Genomic DNA, 13,640 nt, shown 5'->3' with positions numbered 1-13,640 from the left:
TACTTCTGATTTTTGCTGTGTAGCCCAGGCTGGCCTCAAACTCTTGGTTCCTTTGCCTCAGCCTCCCAAGTGCTAACACTACATACAGGTGTGCTCCATCGTGTCTGGTAGTGCTCCGGGTGTCCCGTGGCTTACTAGTTCTCTGTTCATTCACCTTTTTACCAGCTGTTAAATCTTTTCACTGACTTATCAATTTTAAATGTTACTTTTCCTTTTAGATCTAGACTTTCTAGTTGGATGTGTTCAGTTTCTGCCCAAAATACTTTTTAACGGGTTCTGTTTTCCCTCTGAAATCCCAGGCTGGAAATGTGGTAAGCCCAATTGTGTCATGGCCTGTCGCTCTGCGGTCTTGGGAGAGCCATCCCTCTCCTTCCTGCCTAGTGATGTCACATGTAATGGTGCCTAGTTGTCCTTCCCAGAGGTTCCCTCTTGCTTCTTTGCCAGGACGCTTGGCTTAGTAGCGGTCGAGGCTGGAACTCAGTTCCCTGCACAGCAAGTTGCTGGGTAGCAGAGTGCTCCAGGCTTATCTTAGGCGCTCCCTTTCTCTGAGTTATAGTGAAGATGTGGTCTACTGGATTCTCCACCTCTGCCCTCCCGGGATGCTTTAGTACCTGTTCCTTTTGATGCTGCTAAATGAGTTCGGCTTCACAGCTTTTTCTTCTCGACTAGCAGATGCTTGTGGTGGTTTACTGTGCACACCCAGCTCTGAGCACCCAGACTTTGGCCCTGTAATTTCTTCCTATATTTTCACTTTCAGAACTTTGAACACATTGCCTTAAAGTTGATGCCCCTGTGAAAGGGCAAGTCAGTTCTGTTCAGAGGTATTGCCCCTGTCAGGTAGGTTCCTGCCTGCTCTGGCGTGTGGCCCTACAGCAGATATTTGAAGCAATAATTGGACTTGGTGAGTCAGATAAAAAAGGACGATGTTAAGTTGAGGGATGTGGGAGGGGGGGTGATGCAGGGGCAGGAAGAGGGGGTAAGGGGTGAGTATGATCAAAATACATTGTTTACGTGTGTGAAATTCTCAAAGAATAGATAAATTTTAAAAATCCTATCTGGATTGTTCAGCTGAATGTTCTTCTTGAGCAAGTCAGCTCAATTTCCTTGAGTATCATACTCCTCCTCCTACAGCCTTCCATCGTGACATTAATGGCTACTGTGTTGGTCATGTTCTGTTTGTCCCGGAAGAAGCTATCGTGACGTAACTTTCTGTCATTTCTCTCATCGTTTGTTTTGTCTGTGGTGTGTGTGTGTGTGTGTGTGTGTGTGTGTGTGTGTGTGTGTGTAGGTGAAACAAGGCTCAGTTATCTCTCCCAAGCTAGCTTCAAACTTTCTGTGCAATCAAGGATGGCTTTGAACTTCTGACCCTCCTGCCTCCACATCCCAAGTACTGGAATTAAAGACATGGAACCATTCCACCATTTAAAAAATGATGGTGAGAATTAAATCCATGGCTTCACGCATGGTAGACAAGCATACAACCCACCGAGCTAGCTCTACTGTTCCCTGTCTTGAGAAAGGGCAGAAAGGAGTTGGTGAACATTTATTTCTTGGACAGGTCTAGAGAGAACTGTTCATCCCTCCTCTGGGCAGAGGTGGGCTGTGAACGGTGAGATTTGAAATGGCCAGACACAGGTACTTTGGAAGAAAAGAAGGATGCTTCTGCTCGATGTCACCATCAAGTTTTCTGTTCCCATCTCAGAAACAGAGTCTGAGCAGGCATTCTCCATTCCAACCTTGCCACGGAGGTCACTTTTTCTTAGACTTAGTCCATCTCTTTTGGACATCACATTCTATTGTAGACAAAATATTAGGTTGTCAGAAGAAAATGCCAATTATGTTGCAGAATTGACTTTTCCCTCTGAATAGACACAAACAAGGAAAACAGGCAAGAAAATTAAATGTGCAAGGAGTAGGGAGGGGTCAATCCCCTGGGCCACGGAATGGACGTTGATTTCTAGGGCAATGTCAGGTGTTCATTTGAAGCAGCATATATTTTCATACATGAGACCACGGGCGTGAGTAACTGAAGACACCCGTGTCTGAAGTGTGTCGCTGTCTGACTTGGAGTGTGAGCTTTAGAAGATGAGGGTCGGCCTCAACCAGGTGGCACTTTCATAGTGTACTCCTCACCTGCTGACATGTGAGCCTCAGGAGGAAGATAACTCAGTAGGAGAGGTGCTGTTCACCACTCTTGATCATTTTTTTTTCTTAGCGGTTTTCTCCTTTCACACCTTCAGATTCTGAATTATTGCCTCCAAAATATCAAGTTTCAAAATCATTGGCAACAGCCACTCAAAATATTGTTATTTTCATTCTTCTCATCATGACTCTCTCTTAGTCACTGTTCTGTTGCCGTGAGGAGACATTATCACCAAGGCAGCTTACAAAAGGAAGCATTTAACAGGGGCCTGGCTTACAGTTTCAGAGGGTGAGCCCAGGACCACACCATGGCAGGGAGTGTGGCAGCAGGCAGGCCGGCATGGTGCTGGAGCAGCAGCTGAGAGCTTACATCTGATCTTCAAGTAGCAGGCAGAGAGAGGGACAGAGATAGGAGAGGGAGAGGGAGAGAGGGGGAAGCATGGGCTTTTGAAACCTCAAAGTCTTCTGCTCCCAGTGACACACATTCTCCAACAAGGCCATAACAACCAGTCCTTCCCAAACAGTTCTACTAACTGAGGACCAAACAGCATTCAAAGATATGAGCCTATGGGGGCCATTCTCATTCAAACCACCACAGAGAAACAGAAATTGAAGATTATCCTCATATATATTGATTTTATTCATTTAAATTCATCTGTATGTGAAGATAACTTGCAGTGGACATAGTTCTTATTCGGCACTTGTGTGTGTGTGTGTGTGTGTGTGTGTGTGTGTGTGTGTGTGTGTGTGTATGTGTGTGTGTGTGTTGTCCCATGCTTTCCTTAATCACTTTTCACCTTATTTTTTTTGAGACAGGTATCTCACTGAACTAGTTGATCAGTAGCCACAGGGGTCCTCCTGTCTCTCCTTCCCCTGGCATTGGGACTACAGACATGCCTGCTTTTACACGGTGCAGTATTGCTACCTGGGGGGCCAGCCTCCAGCAGCTCAGGACTTAAAGAGAATTTACAGAGTCTGTGTGTACTGTGACTTTTTTAATCTGAGGGGGTAAAAGGAAAAGACTCTCTTTCTCTCTCTCTCTCTCTCTCTCTCTCTCTCTCTCTCTCTCTCTCTCTCTGTCTCTCTCTAGTTTTCTTCAGACCTTTTCCTTATTCTTCTTTTACACTCTCTATTTTCTATTTTCCTGGTGATTTCCTTCTCTCATTCTTGATATTTTCTTTCTAACTCTGTCTTTATTCTTAACGTTTTCCTTCTATTCCTTCTAACTCTCTCATTCTTGATGCTTTCCTTCTAACTTACTTTAACTCTATCTTTATTCTTTCACTTACAGATTATATACCCCAGCAAAACCTTTCAGTCAGTATAAAAAGTACAATGTGGTTACACTCTGTTTTTCAAGTGAGTGATTACAATGAATACAAGTAAAAAACAGCATGTTTTTCATATCCCTTACATGAGTAAAAATTTTATGTATTATAGTCAAAAGTCAAATTATCCCAAGAACCCACATACATTCACATGCAAGCAACTTGTTGTGGATTAACAGTGTAAGCAAGCAATTCTTTTTTTTTTTTTTTTTTTTTTTTTTGATTTTTTTGAGACAGGGTTTCTCTGTGTAGCTTTGCGCCTTTCCTGGAGCTCACTTGGTAGCCCAGGCTGGCCTCGAACTCACAGAGATCCGCCTGGCTCTGCCTCCCGAGTGCTGGGATTAAAGGCGTGCGCCACCAACGCCCGGCTACAAGCAATTCTTTTATTGGCAGGCTGCATTTTGTGGTTATAAAGAAGAACCAATCACTTTACTATCTTGAAAGGTAATCTTATAAGAAATCTTAAAAGAATCACAAATCTAAACTTTTATAAATGAAAAAACAGTCAGCTCTACTTTAAATCTTTAGGGTTTATACTCACTCAGTAGTTTTTTATATCAGGAGATTGAGAGCAGAAATGGGTGTAAGGAATTAATCATCACCTTTGGTCATCAACCCATCCTAGCAAGAAAGGCACATCAGCTAATGATAATTGGGCTGCTTTGTTCTTGCTCCCTGGCCTTAATGAGTCCCTCACTCAGCTATGTGCCTTTCTAACACTTTAGATTGTCTTCTTGGGTTTTTCACTTCAAAGCTATTCAACAAAAACATCTTAGTCTAACTTTAAGTTATTTTCAAAGCTTTGTTTCAACTATGATGCACTCTGAAACCTGTGAACTCCCAATATTAAAATAATTTAAGCTAGTTGGGCTACTGGGACTCAATTGTTTTTCTTAATCATTAACCTAAGTCATAGTCTATACAGCTCCTCAATAGAAACCCATGTGTTCTAGCTGTGTGACACTTCCTTGTTTTATTTTTTTAATCACCAAAACTCTATTTAAACTAATATTACTATTATCAACTAGACAGTACAGCTTAAGAGGAAATCATCTTCATAATAATCCACAGGTAAAAATGCCCAGTAGAATGGGATGTTTCCATGAGATAAACACATTACATTACAGGCAGTGGGGATCTCCACACCTGATCACAGCATTCCAGATACCAGAGAAAGATGGCAGCAGCAAACATGTGAAGGCACAGTAGAAGCAAAAGACATTTTGGAGTCTGTGGTCTCAGGGCCTTGCTTATCTGAGATTCACCCATCAGGGATTCGCCTCCTGGTGGGTGGACACCCTGAAGTCAACTGCCACCTGCTGCCCCTCTGATGTGGCTACCAGCAGTGCAGGGGTCAACCTCAGACCCTAATCCATACTTAGCAAGTGCTTTATCAACTGAGCCATTTCCCTAGCCCTGATTGGCCACTCTTTGTTTGACATCACCATCCAAAGATGGCTTGAGAATCCCAAAGCCAAAGTTCAAGAGTAAAAGCCTGGGCTACCTGAGGTTTTTAGCTGTATAACCCTGAGACTTTTGATGTGAAACTAAACCTGACCAAGAGGGGGCATTATTGGGTGATCACAAACGAATTGCAGAAAAAGAAATTATTTTCCCTTCTTTAAATCAGCGTGTACGTAGGTCTAATGTGACTGGATTTGATATAGTTATAGACTGGGTTGAATGACGTTTACATTTTCCTGAGCTTTCTGTCTTTAGTCATCGACAGGAAGTATGTATTCATATTGTCTTCCTTCTCAACATTTACTAAAAGGAAGCTGGGCACCCACACACAACCAATAAGCAGGATGAGTGTTAGCATGTGTCTTTTCTTTCTTTTTGTTCCTAAATTTTATTTATGAATTAATACAAAACATTCCAGATCAATGTGTCTTAGTCCTCCTCCTCCTCTTCGTCCTGGTTGATCTGGAAGTAACGCAGCTCGTAGCTCTCTTTGCTGTTGGCAACAACACGCAGCCAGTCTCGGAGATTGTTCTTCTTCAAATATTTTTTGGTGAGATATTTCAAATACCTTTTGGAGAAAGGCACCTCGGGAGTGACAGTGGTCTTGCTCTTGCTCCATTCGATGGTCACAACCCCTCCGCCAAGATTCCCAGCTTTCCCACTCACCTTGATTCTCTCCTGGAGGAACTGCTCGAAATTGGCAGCATCCATGATTCCATCTTCTACAGGGTGGGTGCAATCAAGGGTGAACTTCAAAACCTGCTTCTTTTTTTTTTGCCCCCCTTTGCCACAAGCTTTTTCATGGGCGCCACGGCGGCAGAAGAGGCAGAAAGGGAGCATGTGTCTTTTCTTAAACAATTTTATATGCACCTTTCAGATCCCTTCCTTCTGATCTACTGTGGGTCCCAGATACAAACACATCTAGTTGCTTAGCAACTGGATTATATAGGCTGGAAATCCTGGAAAGAACTTCAAATATACATTCCTTAGAAACTGTAAGACTTCTTGTATGTCACAGATTTCTTGCTTTTAAATGTAGATATGAAATGAGCTTGGGGAAGAACTGTCTCAGCCCTAAAAGGTGATAGAAGAGGACTGTTTGAATAAATGCTTTCAAACATGGAAGTTGTAGCCATCAACAGTTAAAATAATTATGCTGAAGAGTAAGCATGGCCACTCTCTAAGAGTCCCATGTCTAATGGGTCATCACCTTCCTGTGTTCTCGAGGCACTGTGTGGTAGTGGCTTCCCAGTCAGGGGCCTAAAGGTGCACTCTTGGGTTCTCCTTCTCCCTTTCCTGTGAGAGGCAAGCCATCAACTCTTGGTTTCAGTTTTTGTTTTTCCTCTATCAAGTTTCTACTTGATAGATAAAGTTAATTTTATTGTCAGAAAATGGATTGCATCTTGCAAAGAATGCTCATTGTAATGAATTTCTTTTTAAAAATCACCTTTTCAGCTCTCCCATTAAGTGAGTTCTTCTGTGTCTGTCTCCTCTTTCCTCTTGGAAGGCCCTCTATAGTGCATGGACCAGCAGATGATCCACAGATATTCTGTGCCAGTGTCTTGGTCCATGTATGCCTCTGTGGGCATAGGGAAGTACGGTTTACTTATTGAATGGTACCTCGGGCACAGGGAGATGGTGGGCAAGCAAATAAATACCCACAGGTCACCCATAACTTCTTATTTGGGAATCTTTTGTTTTGAAAGGATCCTTAGTTTTTATTGCTTGTTTATTGCTGCTGCTTCTGTCTCTTCCACAACCTCCTCCTCCTCCTTCTCCTCCTCCTCCCTCCTCCACCTACTCCTCCACCTCTTCTACCTCCTCCTCCACCTCCTCCTCCACCACCTACTCCACCTCCTCCTCCACCACCTACTCCACCTCCTTCTCCTCCACCACTACCTCCTCCTCCTCCACTTCCTCCTCCACCTACTCCACCTCCTCCCCCACCTCCTCCACCTCCTCTTCTACCTCCTCCTCCACCACCTACTCCACCTCCTCCATCTACTCCACCTCCTCCCCCACCTCCTCCACCTCCTCTTCTACCTCCTTCTCCACCTCCTCCTCCACCACCTACTCCACCTCCTTCTCCACCTCCTCCTTCTCCACCTCCTCCTCCTCCACCACCTCCTCCTCCACCACCTCCACCTCCTCCACTTCCACCTCCTCCCCCACCTCCTCCCCCACCTCCTCCACCTCCTCCCCCACCTCCTCCACCTCCTCCTCCTCCACCTCCTCCTCCACCTCCTCCACCACCTCCTCCCCCATCTCTTCTTCCACCACCTCCTCCACCTCCTCTTCTACCTCCTTCTCCACCTCCTCCTCCACCACCTACTCCACCTCCTCCTCTTCTACCTCCTCCTCCACCTCCTCCTCCACCACCTCCTTCTCCACCTCCTCCTCCTCCACCACTTCCTCCTCCACCACCTCCACCTCCTCCACTTCCACCTCCTCCTCCACCTTCTTCACCACCTCCTCCACCTCTACCTCCTCCTCCTCTTTCACAACCACCTCCTCCTTCACCAACACCATCTACTCCTCCACCTCCTCCTCTTCCACTTCCTCCTCCACCTCCTCCTCCACCACCTCCACCACCTCCTCCACCTCCATCTCCTCCACTTCCTCCTCCTCCACCTCCTCCTCCCCCATCTTCTCCTCCTCCACCAACACCATCTCCTCTTCTACCTTCTTCTCCTCCTCCTCTTTTTCTCCATTCGTTCACTGTCAAGCTTCCAGGGCATATGACTTTCCGAATCCCTGCCCTTCCAGATGTGGTATCTTCCCATGACCACACTTATGGGTCCAGCAAACCTTCAATGCAGACCATTCTCCCTCTGTTCATACCCAGGTGGAGAACATTCTGGGAGCCATGTTCATCATTTCCTCTCCCAGCTGCTATACCTGATACTCCTCTCTGGGAGGTTCCCATTGGCTTCTGGTGCTTACGTCATCTCTTTGCATTACATCATCTCCTGGGTGTTATGCGGGCAGGATTGCCCTCATAGGTACGCACAGGACCCGATCTTCAGAAGGACCTCATGTTCTGCAGTCCTTGTCCTCAAATTCTTCATAATTTCATCTTAGAATTTCTGTTCTTTAAGTGGAGTCTGACGGTGGGGCATGTGCCATGGCCTAGAAGCCGTGGCTACCACATGATCCCGGCTTTGCCACCCCTGCAGCCCTCTCTCCTTACCTCCCCTAGATAATTTCTCAGCCTTCTGAGCCTGCCCCTGCCCTGCCTCCACTGCAGTCCTCCTAGGCTGGGCTAGAGACGGACCTGACTGTATATAGTGGATGCTCCGTGCTCCGAGTCTTCCAGACTTGTCAGGGCCCTGGACGCATGTGTGTGAAGGGTTAACGTCCCAGCATAGCAGTACCCAAGTGCATTCAGTGGGTGGCTCGGGGGCCTCCTGTGTGCTGCTGACACAAGGACTTCTTAATTATGAAAGCTCGGCCTTAGCTTATGCTTGTCTCACCAGCTCTGTAACTTAAATTAACCCGCTTCTATTGATCTGTGTTTTACCATGTGGCTTTTCACCTTTCTTTCATTCTGTATGTCTGACTCCCTCCACGTCTTGTTGGCATCTCCTCTGTGCCTCTATTATCTCCTCCTTCCTCCTCTCTCTGCTCGGAAGTCCTGCCTATACCTCCTGCCTAGCTATTGGCCGTTCAGCTCTTTATTAAACTAATCACAGCAATATATCTTCACACTGTGTACAGATATCCCACAACACCTGTGGGTATTTCACAGCTTGCCTTTTTAAAGTTTTTTTTTTTTAAAAGAAATTTAGATTTAAGCCTCTCTTTCTTTAATTTGTTTTACTAATGTTCTTCATCTAGGAAAGAAAACCTACTACGACCACCTCACACATAGGTGCACTGTAAACCTGGCATGCTGTTCCCTCTCCCTCTTAAAGCTGATCTTGATAATGTAACACATATGAGACTAATTCTCTCCGCCCCTCCCCCACTCCATTACCTTCTCCTTCTTCGTGTAAGTTTATAAATGTTATCTTTCATTCTGCTAATTCACGTATCTCAGTAGAATTTACCTGATTAAGCCTGAAGGCTTAATGCTAACTCGGGAAAGCTCCTTTCTTCCTTCTTCAACGATGTGTTCTCCAGCACTTTCTTTTTTCCTTCAGAGTTATTGATGGCTCATTTTTTAACCCCCTAGATCTGTTTCCTTTCTGTTTCCCCCGTCGTGTGTCGTGATGGATTTTTAACTTGATCTTCCAGACCAGAACTCCACAGACTTCAGAACCTTTGCCAGACTCACCCCACTTCCTGTTTCTATAAATGCAGTTTTATTATATTATAACCTCATTTGCATGTGTTTCACCTACAGCTGCTCTCATGCTGCCGTGACAGGTTTAAGCAAGTTCAATTGACCATTTGGCCACAGAATAAAAGCTGTCTACTAACTGGGCATTCACAGGAACGTTTGCTAGGCCCTTCTGCAGATGGCATTTCATTCCCAGGAGTGAATGTTATCGGTCAGTTAGATCAGCTGTTCTCAACCTGTGGGTCATGACCCCCTTGGGGTCCCATCTCAGATATCCTACCCACCAGATAGTTACATTATGATTCATAACAGTCAGTTATGAAGTAGCAATGAAATAATTTTATGGTTGGGGGTCCCCATGACATCAGGAGCTGTATTAAAGGGTTGCAGCATACAGATGGCTAGGAGCCACAGAGTTAGATTATTGAATTTAATTATTTTTTTTCTCAAATGTTTTTAGTTCAGAAAGTCTTCCTTTTTAGCTGGACATAGTGGCACATGCCTGTAATGCTAGAACTCAGCAAGTGGAGGCAGGAGGATCAGGAGTTCAGGGTCAGCCTCATCTGCAGATTGAGTTCAAGGCCAGCCTGATCTACTGTACATGGAAGTTTGCCCGTGTCCTGCCTGGTCCTGCAGCTGCTCAGACCCAAGTAAACACACAGAGGCTTATATCATATCAATTGCAAATTGCATGCCCATGGCCTATGGCTCAATTTTCTTGCTAGCTAGCTCTTACAACTAAACTCAGCCCATTCTATTAATCTGTATGTCACCACATGTTCCTTGGCTTTACCTGTGCGCCATTACATGCTGCTCCCTGGATGGCGGGATGGCATCTCCTCTGCCTCTGCCTTTCTTCTTCCTGTCTCTCTCCTGCCTCTAAGCTGCCTTGCCATTGGCCAAACAGATTTATTTATCAACCAATCAGAGCAACACAAATTCACAGCATCCAGAAAGACATCCCACAGCAATCTACATGAAAGCCTGTCTTAAAAAACAGCAACAAAACCTAAGCCAAACCAAAACCCCAAACAACACAACAGTCTCTTTTACATGCTAATTGTGTCACTTTGTTGGTTTGTTCTGTCTTTTAATGCTCGCATGACTCTCTAGTATCAGTGAGACCTGTATGGTTTCAGTCTAGTCTTTTTCTCATACGGACTAAAGGTCTCTGTATTACAGGTTTTCTTTCCCAGTCTCCAGGTTGATGTCCTCTGCATCAATGCATGGAAGCCGTGGGAATCCCCAAGCAGTGTATACCTGGATAGAAAGGAAAGCAGAGTTGAAATTTTCTTTAGGCCACCAACCAGCTCCCAAATAAAGACACAAAGACTTATTATTAATTATGAAAGCTCAGCCTTAGCTTAGGCTTGTCCTGCTAGCTCTTTTAACTTAATTTAACCTGTTTCTATTCATCTGGGTTTTACCTTGGGGCTTTTTACTTTTCTTTCATTCTGTGTGTCCTACTTTCCTGCTTCCTCCATGTCTGTCTCTCTGGCCCTTATTGTCTCTTTTTTCTTTTTTCTCCTCTGAGTCTAAATTCCTCCTCCTACTTACTCCCCCTGCCTATACTTCCTCCCTCACCATTGGCCACTCAGTTTTTTATTAGACCAATCAGGTGCCTTAGGCAGGCAAGGTAGAACAGCAACACATCTTTACATAATTAAACAAATGCAACACATCTTTGCATTGTTAAACAACTATTCCACAATAGGAAAGCCTGGCGATCCTTGCCAGAAGATGTCCCTGACCAAAAGTGGAGAAAGAATTGTATTGGTTCTGATAGTGATTGTGGATGGTCTTTCCTTCCTGCTTTGACAGATGATGGACGGATATGACAGCCTTTTTTCAGTATGGAAAATGTAGACTGAATTCTCCAGATGCAGTAGGACCACAGGCCTCTATCTGGGGCCTTGCACAGTATGCTGGAGACACATCACCTTCCCAGACCACATGCAAACATGCACATTGATGCATGCAGGTGCATGGATTCTGCTTTCTTGGCCCTCCTGAGAAGGCACTAGATGTTATGTATCACAAATTACTAAGCCAAACATTAATCCAGCCTCTTAAAAACTATAGGCTTCAGTTGCTTCCCTACAGGCCCCATGCTTCCCAGGCCTCAGCTGAAGCCAGGTCACTCTTGTTTTCCAGATGTTAGTGTCAGTTAGTGACTTCAGAGACAGGGGAGACTCCTTCTTGGCTTCTAACATGGACATTTACTGTTGTTTGCTTGTCTGACTCTGCTGGGAAGTAAGGTGACAGGGGCAGTTCCAGAACAGATCAACCTGGGACCAGGCTTGGTTTTTATTAGTTCAGTGGCTCCTGAAGGGATTTTATAGTCTCATTAATTCATGAAGGAGTATGTTCATGGTCTTTTCATTGTAAGAAAAGATAAAACAAACAAACAAACAAACAAACAAAAAACCTACAAATATTCAGGCCTGGTATTTTTTGATTGTATAAGTCAACATTATAGTATGGGCACAGCAGGTTCTGGGTATGCTTGCATGGAAGCATGAGGACCTGAATTCAATCCTTCAGAACCCATGTGAATCAAAATAACACGCACGTTCACGCGCACGCAAACACACACACACACACACACACACACACACACACACACACACACACACACGGCAATGTGTACCTGTAATCCCAGCACTGGGAATCAGAGACAGGAGGATTTCTAGGCCTTGCAGGACAGTCAGTCTAGCCAAATTAGTGAGCTTCAAATTCAGTGAGAGGCCTTGTCTAAAAGAGAGACAGAGACAGAGAGAGACAGAGACAGAGAGAGACAGAGAGAGGAGAGGAGAGAGAGAGCTCAAACTAGGAAAACAATTGATATTGAACTCTGGACTCTACACACACACACACACACACACACACACACACACGTACACAAACACACATACACACAAAGTACACATATTAACCCCAGTATAGCCTGATCACAAAGGACAGTGAATCTCATAAAGACAGGTACTCAGGACCCGTTCAATGTCCTCCATGGAATAAGTCCCAGAGGTGTTTTTTGCAAATATCTAATAGCTAACTAATGGATGTTCATCATTGCTAGGACCAACAAAGAACAACCCTACTTTTGTTTATCTTAAACTACTCAACTTACTGAAAGTTCTTTTGGTCCAGGACTTTCATATTTAGGAATTAATCTGTATTTGTTGTTAAGCACTGTCTAACAGCTTTGGTTTAGATGAAGTATTAGTTAAATTTGTGGGTATATTTTATTTCTCCATAAATCATTATTTATCATCACAATTGATTATTGTAATAAATTATTTTTATATCTTCAGAATGTTTTGCCCTAAAGGAGTGATTTTCAACCTGTGGGTTGCAACCCCTTTGGGGGTCTCATATCAGATATCCTGCATATCAGATATTACAATTCATAGCAGTAGTGGAATTACAGTTATGAAGTAGCAACGTAAATAATTTTATGGTTGGAGTCACTACAACATGAGGAACTGTATTAAAGGGTCACAGCATTAGGAAGGTTGAGAACCGCTGCCCTAAAGGATGGCAAACTAGAAATAATGCATGAAAGCGAAGATGGGTCCCATTCCGTCTGGCACAAAGGACCACCCTGTGGGAGCTTCTCTCAGGCATCATTTGCTCTCCTTGTGCCCTGATTGTGTCTGAGTGTGTGGGCAGATTCCCGAGGCATTCAGCTTTGCTAGTGCATTCGTGTTCCCTTTCTATTCTCACTTGGTTCCATTTTGTGTTCAGGGTTCCATAGTGACTCCTGTGATTCCTGACAGGAAGGATAATTTCTTCTGTGTGTGGAGAGCAAAGGCAGCTAACTAGGCCATGTTCAGACTCTCTTGAAAAAAGAGAACTAGTTCTCACTGAGCATCCTGAATCGTGTACAGATTTATCTCAGTCGACACCTCTGCTTCTGTCCCTGTGTCCACACAGCAGTGTCACTGGTGTTCACATGTAAGATGCAAGGTGATAGTGTCAAATGCAGGCATATAAAATCGTGTTAAATGGAAACGTATTACTTACAAGGTGAAAATTGCCGGGCGGTGGTGGCGCACGCCTTTAATCCCAGCACTCGTGAGGCAGAGCCAGGTGGATCTTTGTGAGTTTGAGGCCAGCCTGGTGTACAGAGTGAGATCCGGGACAGGCGCAAAGCTACACAGAGAAACCCTGTCTCCCCCCCCCCTCCCAAAAAACAAAAGGTGAAAATTACCAGATAAAAGGGCAAAACTCAGCTGTATTCTTTCAACCAAAGAAATATCTTAAATTTAAAAATTCAGATAGAACAAAAGTAAAAGTATAGGAGCATATATACCACACTAATATTAATCAAAAGAAACTTGAAGTGAACATATTAAGTATCAAATGCAAAATATACTTCTGAACTAATATTACCTGTTACAAAGATCATTCTATAAAAAATA

General features: G+C 44.3%; 1 protein-coding gene and 1 pseudogene across 8 annotated transcripts in view; one reads left to right on the top strand and one right to left on the bottom strand.

Moving 5' to 3' along the window:
• Pde8b (phosphodiesterase 8B) overlaps positions 1-13,640 on the top strand; it is a 227,246-nt gene that overhangs the window by 72,950 nt on the left and 140,656 nt on the right. The window lies entirely within an intron of this gene.
• On the bottom strand, positions 5,364-7,882 carry LOC143268781 (large ribosomal subunit protein eL22 pseudogene; annotated as a pseudogene).

The sequence above is a fragment of the Peromyscus maniculatus genome, chromosome 15 (assembly GCF_049852395.1).
Source record: "Peromyscus maniculatus bairdii isolate BWxNUB_F1_BW_parent chromosome 15, HU_Pman_BW_mat_3.1, whole genome shotgun sequence".
Lineage (NCBI taxonomy): Eukaryota > Metazoa > Chordata > Mammalia > Rodentia > Cricetidae > Peromyscus > Peromyscus maniculatus.
Note: the sequence above shows the minus strand (reverse complement) of the source record. Positions and strands in the feature narration are given on the sequence as shown.